Below are 7,284 nucleotides of genomic sequence, written 5' to 3'. Positions count from 1 at the left end.
ATCTGCCTTTTCTTTGAGTTGGATTTTTAAGTTAATTCATTTGGACTTGCACTTGGGCATTGTTTTGATTTTCACCCAAGTGACCCTCTCACCTCTCACAACCTCTCTTGATCTCCCATTCATCATCAAAATGCTTTGGAATATTTATCTTATAAAGAAAATATTCATTTTCCTCTTGAAAATGGAATATTTCCACTTCCCTTCCAAAGCAACCCCTCTGTTTCTTTCTAAGAAAAATCTAAGAAAATTCTCACACGTCCTTTATACAGTGCCTCATCACCCTATGCAAAAATATCATATGGTCATGTGACCAAATTTTGCTAGGGAAAATCATTTGTATTCTACCCTGAAAATGCACTTTACAAAGTAAGTGTATTATTCCTTGATCCAATGAAGCTGATTTTTCTTGAGCTTCATTACCTTCCTAAGAAAACTTTCACCCCAAGAGATTAGCCCTAAACTCCTTCTAGAACCCCTCCAAACACAGTGCACAAGTTTCTGTCCAGAAACTTGTTGCTGAGCTCTTGTTCAATCCGGTCGGCCTGGCAGTGTGCCATCTCTTCTCATAGACCAAAAATTGCATGGACAACACACTAGACAAGGCTTGGCATCTCCTGGGCATCGTGTTGGCATTGTTCGCATGGTGACCGCGTGTGGACACGGGCACTGGCATGCATTCGGCGCGCTCTGCGCTGTGCCTGAGCCCCTGTTCAGTGAGTGCCTATCGCAGTGCTCGCCTGCGACTGCTGCACCGCGTCACCAGCTTCGATGCATCACCATTGACCTCTCCCTGCAGCTCGCCGATGCTGAAGCCGCTACAGCGAGCACGGACATGTCGCGGCCACGCGCATGGTGTACCCATGCCTGTGTCCCCGTCCTCACTCATGCCCTATGCTCGTCCTCGAGCTTCCATAGTGGCCGCGTGAACCCTAACCTCTTCTCCACCTCCCTCTGGTGCTCCTCGTCACCGTGCGCCACTTCCAGAGCCCTCCGGCGGAGCCGAGACCCCCATCCCCTTTGCCTATAAATAGAGCTCCCCCTGGCCTCTCCGAGCATCTCAACCCACTCATACAACCACCACAACATAGTAGATAAGCCGCAACCCGGCCGGGCATGCCTCTGGACGTCGTCCACGACCCGAGCTCGCCGGCGATCCCCTCTGCTGCTCCCCACCTCTCTAGTGCCCCTGGAGTTCCATCTTCTTCTCCGGCGACTCCCTAGAGGTCCACTGGTGATAGCTGACCCTGTTGGAGCCCCTGGAACCGCCCACCTTCGCTGTCTTCCTCATCTCCGGTGAACTCCGTCTGCAGCCACCATTGGAGATGTCATTTCTGAGCTACTCCAGCCACCCCTCGCCAAGCTACGGGTATAGGCAGGTGCGCCAGAGCCTCCTCTACCCATCCCTCCCTCTCAAATCGCCGGCCGACCCCTCCTCGCCGAAGAGAGCCCCGGTGAAGCGCCGTCGTCCCCTCTTTCTCTCCTCCTCTCCTCAAAACCCAACAGGCAGGGCTCACTGTCAGCTTCTCCACTTGCGCCCGAAGCGATACGAGTGGAGGTGTATTCTCTGAATAAGTCTCTGACGTCACCCCCCGTTTTTCTTTTATTCAAATTTAAATTCATTCTAACAACAACTTTGACCAGCTCTAACTCCTAAACCATATGTCCAAATGAGTTGATTCTTTTTGAAATGTTTTGCATTGGAATTCTCTAGCAGCACACAAAATTTGAGATTTTTCCTTACTATCTAGAATTTCTGGTGAATTTCAGAGTTGTTTTTGATATCTTCTTTTGTTGTTTTAATTATTTTCAGAGGGAGAATCTTGCCTTGAGGAGAACCAGGAGGAGTGTGACCCTCCTCTGTGCTAAGGCAAGCCACCACAAATATTCACATAGTGTCATTTCAATAACTATGATTTTCCAACTTGAATATGCTTTATTTCATGCATTAAATCATTTATATAATATTGCTTAAGTTATTGCATTTGTTATTATAGAAGTGTTTAGCTGGTTGTGGTACTTGAGTGCATGGACTAGTTTAGTGCAGTAGAGATACTTTGATAATATGACTATGGTTGATAATGCTCGGTATTATTTTCATACGATGGCTAATATTTATATTCTCACCATGCTAAAGTCATAACTAAAAATGATGGAGTTTAACCAGTACCTTCACATGATCAGTAGTGCATGATGATTCTTTGAGGTTGATCCGTTTCATCTCAGTGATATGTGAATATAGTTGCATGTCATATGGTTGGATGTTCATGGCATACTTTGGCTCGAGTTATTTTATTTCAAGTTAAACCTGATGATAATTCAACTTGAACATAATTGTTGATTGAGTCATGGTGCCACCGAATCGAGCTTCCCGATGCAACCCCTTTTGCCTTTATGGGAAGGCCCTTATTCGGTCCGTTGTCATGCCTATGGTTAGTGCCTCCAACAAAGGAAGGTTATGGGCATGTGGTACCCTGGCCCGGTAAGCAGACATAACCTTGTGTGCCCGTTGTTGTTTTGGTACCATGTCCCCGTTTGGGACCTTTGATGTTTTTATCATGACGGTGGCCGTTGGATGCCACGGGTTGGCATCGGGGCCACCCATGACTTAGCCCAGAGGGGAGTATGTCGGAGTGGCCGAGAGTGTGTCATGGAAATGGGTTGGTTTTGTCGTAATGCCGTTGGTCCACCCGAATGGGAGTTGGAGGCCATGGGTTCCATGGTGTGGCTACAATGTACTAACCTCTAGAGAGTGTATATTAAATCTATCGTTAGCCACATCCTCGGTTATGTACATAGCTCGTAAGTAAGTCACACCATGGATCAACATGAATAAGTTAATCGTGCATACTAAAGTTATATGGTTGGCACTTGTTATGTGATGAGATGGTTGAGACCATGAAGATGGTTGTTGCTGTGGGAACCAAATAGTTGGTTTCGTTTGTGATCTGGGAGTGATCACCGTATTGTTGATGGTTGTTATGAGGTAACCCATTTGGTAAGAGAGTCTGAGGGACTCGGTACACAAGCATGTTCACTTCATGAGTAGTCTGCATAGCCTTGCATTTAACCTACTTAATCATCATGTTATTGTTTTCCATTATGCTTTTACTTGTTGTGAGCTTGCAAGTACATTCAATATACTGACCTGGCGTGTCATGCCAGATTTCAGGAAAGTCTTACTGGATCGGGGTGCTTCCCATGTATAGACCGTGTCCACATCGGTGTCCATGTGCTATGGAGTTCCGCGTCGTCGTCGTTCCACTGCCACGTAGTTGTTGTGATCAAGGCCCCCTTCATGTTCATTAAATAATGTATGTACTGTTCAGCCGCACCGTGTGTGCCGCTGGGCCTCGCTACCTGATGTAATATCGAACCTATGTTTCTGCTAGCATCAATAAAGAGATTGTTTTTTGTACCAAGTTGTTGTGTGTTGCCAGAAGACTAGATCTCTGGGCTGGCAATGTAAGGTAAACCGGTTGCTCTGAGTCGGGGTGCCACAGGCAACCACCTTGTACATGGTTGATAACATCGCGAACTCTAAAGATGACGCTTTTGATGAGGGCGCACTGGCAACACGCATGACACCGATACCGAATACCAACAACGCCTCCAAAAAGCTAGAAGCTAGTCGTAAGAAGATGTAGCACCCGCACTTGCACCAGTAACAAGAGCGCGGTCGCCTCTTAGAAAAGAAGACCCAACCGTAGCCTCCATCAGGTTAGTCCAGAGTAGGCAGAACATAGTGTGTTATCTGAAGATGCGACCAAACTTGTCGCCCAGGCCCAAGCAATGCAGCAATACATGGAGTTGCGCCCACCAATTCCGCAATGTTTCACACCCCACCATAAACCTTATGGTTGCAATGGGGCAGTGAACGACATCAAACTCCTAGACGATCATTCAGGCCAGGAGCATTTTGAGCATGCCAAACTTTTGCTCCAAACATTTGCGGTACGACAAAGTGTTTGCATAGGATTGAAGACCAAGGTGGGGACATCGAACGACATGCAGAACAGACAAGTTCACCCCACTGGAATTGAACGTCCACTAGTTCGCAAAATCATGCAGTTGCCAACCTATCTCCGCCGACATGCTCGCCAAGTCGCGCGCTCGCCAACCCTGAGAGAACACCATCACCCCACTATCTGCTGGGAAACATAGTAGAAAACTAAAAAATTGCCCTATCATCACAATCCAGGAACACTATGAAGATGCATTGGATGTTTAGATTGGATTGTTACCAACTTAGAGTTGCATCATAAGAAGAGTTGATGTAGATCATTGATGAAGTTCCGTGAACCGTTCATGAACGATCCATCGAGCATAAGAACAAGCCTAAGAATATCCCTCCATCGTCGGAGGAGCAAATCCCACTCTTGAGCTATCTAGCCCCTTGTCACACTTTTCGATGAACCTAAAAGTTGTCGTTATGATCACCATGTTACAGAAGATGTTTGAGAAACCCCAAAGTTTATTGTCTGGTATGAAGTGACTACGATACTCCCATGGTCCGATGAACTAAACTATACGTTACCTCTCCTTGTTATATCAATAGACTTGTGAGATTACATCTCAAAGAATAACAATCAAGTTGGATCAATTCAATATGATCATTCTTCTATCATCATACTATCAAAGTTGTATTGGTATCCTCACTACTCTTAACAAAATACCTATGACCAAGAAAACATGATCATAACATAACACTTGAACTAGTCCTAGGGGCAAGACTAGGAATCAGAATTTTACTGTTTATTATTCTACACGTGCATATGTGTTTACTCCGAATCGCATATTCAAGAATCAAAGCAAGTATAGCATAGAATATAAACTCTTAATTAGAAATGTGGACATAAATAATACAAATATAATTGCCTCTAGGGCATATTTCCAACAGACTCTCACTTACCCTGGAGCGAATAATCTAGTTACATAGCTTCTCTAACACCAATGGCTATTCGATGTTACTCATGTTTTGGTCATCATAGAGGCTTCATCATCTGGTCTAACATATTCAAACCATTGTGAATCTTGAGTACTTTCACAAAACATTTCTATGCTGTCGGATGATGTGATACCTGCGTTTGACAACCCTGGTCTTCATGTGGGACCTTGGTTCCTTTGCTTGGGTAACGACACCACTATTATAACAATAGAGCTCCTTTGGATTCAACACACTTGGTACCACACCAATCTCTTCAACGAACTTCTTGATCGAGACTGCCTTCCTTCAAACCTTCTGAAGCCGCAATATATTCTGCTTCCGCCATAGAATCTGCAACAATGCTCTGCTTGGAACTTTTCCAAACCACTGCACCACCATTAAGAGTGAAAACATAGCGCGATTGATATTTATAGTCATCTATATCAATGATGAAGCTATTGTTAGTGTAACCACTTACAACGAGCTATTCATACCCTCCATAGGCAAGAAGAATGTCCTTCATCCTTCTGAGATACTTAAGAATATTTTTAATAGCTGCCCAATGAGCCAATCCTGGATCACTTTGGAACCTTCTACTAACACTTAGCACATAATAAACATCTGGTCTTGTACATATCATAGCCTACATGATAGAACTAATTGCGGAGGCATATGGGAGTCCACTTATTTGCACACACTCATCAACTATCTTGGGAGATGATTGTTGCTAAGTGTTGTGCCAAGTGACATTGGAACAAAACCTTTCATAGTGTTCTCCATTTTAAACCTCTTTAAAACCTTGTTCATGTGCGTGCTTTGGCTTAGCACAATTAGACATCTCAATCTATCTCAATCAATCTTAATGCCCAATATATAAGTTGCTTTGCCTAAGTCTCTCATCGAAAACATACTTTTCAATGAATCTTTTATTGTGCTAGGAACTTTACTTCATTCCAATCAATAATATTTCATCCACATATAAGATTAGAAATGCCATATAGCTCCCACTAAACTTCTTGTATACACAAGCTTCTTCATCATTCTTAATGAAGCCAAACTCTTTAACTACTTCATTAAAATGTTGATTCCAACTCCTCAATACTTGCTTCAAACCATAAATTGATATTTGAAGCTTGCATACCTTACCAGCATCCTTAGGATCTACAAAACCTTCTAATTGCATCATGTTACATCCTCTTTAAGACTTCCATTTAGAAAAGTCGTTTTGATGTCTATCTGCCATATCTTGTAACCGAAATATGCAACAATTGCCATCATAACCTCAGACTTTAACATGTATACTAGTAAAAAGGTCTCATCATGATCAACTCCCTCGATTTGGAAACAATCCTTCACGCCTAGTCTTGCTATATAGGTAAGTAGGATTACCATCCATGTCCGTTTTTCATTTGAAGATCCATTTATATTGTATGTGTTTTACACCCTCTAGAGGATCTACCAAGTTACAAACTTTTGATTCTCGTACAAGTCAGTAAGTTTGCTAACTCTTCCTGACCTACGCGGTTCAGTTACTGCTACCTCTTGAGCATGCGTTGGTTTTCCCTTGAAGAGGAAAGGGTGATTGAGGGAGTCCTGGATTAGGGGGTGTTCGAATAGCCGAACTATACCTTCCGCCGGACTCCTGGGCTATGAAGATACAAGATTGAAGACTCCGTCCTGTGTCCGGAAGGGATTTTCCTTGGCGTGGAAGGCAAGCTTGGCGATACGGATGTTCAGATCTCCTACCATTGTAACCGACTCTATGTAACCCTAACCCTATCTGGTGTCTATATAAACCGGAGGGTTCTAGTCCGTAGGACAACATACACATCAACAATCATACCATAGGCTAGCTTCTAGGGTTTAGCCTCTCCGATCTCGTGGTAGATCAACTCTTGTAATACCCATACCATCAATATTAATCAAGCAGGACGTAGGGTTTTACCTCCATCGAGAGGGCCTGAACCTGGGTAAAACTTCGTGTCCCCTGCCTCCTGTTACCATCCGGCCTAGACGCACAGTTCGGGACCCCCTACCCGAGAGCCGCCAGTTTTGACACCGACATTGGTGCTTTCATTGAGAGTTCCTCTGTGCCGTCGCCGTCAGGCTCGATGGTTCCTACGATCATCAATGGCGATGCAGTCCAGGGTGAGACCTTCCTCCCCGGACAGATCTTCGTCTTTGGCGGCTTCGCACTGCGGGCCGATTCACTTGGCCATCTAGAGCAGATCGAAAGCTACGCCCCTGGCCATCAGGTCAGATTCGGAAGTTTAAACTACACGGCTGACATCCGCAGGGACTTGATCTTCGATGGATTCGAACCACTGCCGAGCGCGCCGCACTGTCACGACGAGCATGAT

This window comes from Triticum urartu, chromosome 1 (assembly GCF_003073215.2).
Source record: "Triticum urartu cultivar G1812 chromosome 1, Tu2.1, whole genome shotgun sequence".
In the NCBI taxonomy this organism is placed as follows: Eukaryota; Viridiplantae; Streptophyta; class Magnoliopsida; order Poales; family Poaceae; genus Triticum; species Triticum urartu.
This window is presented reverse-complemented; position numbering follows the sequence as displayed.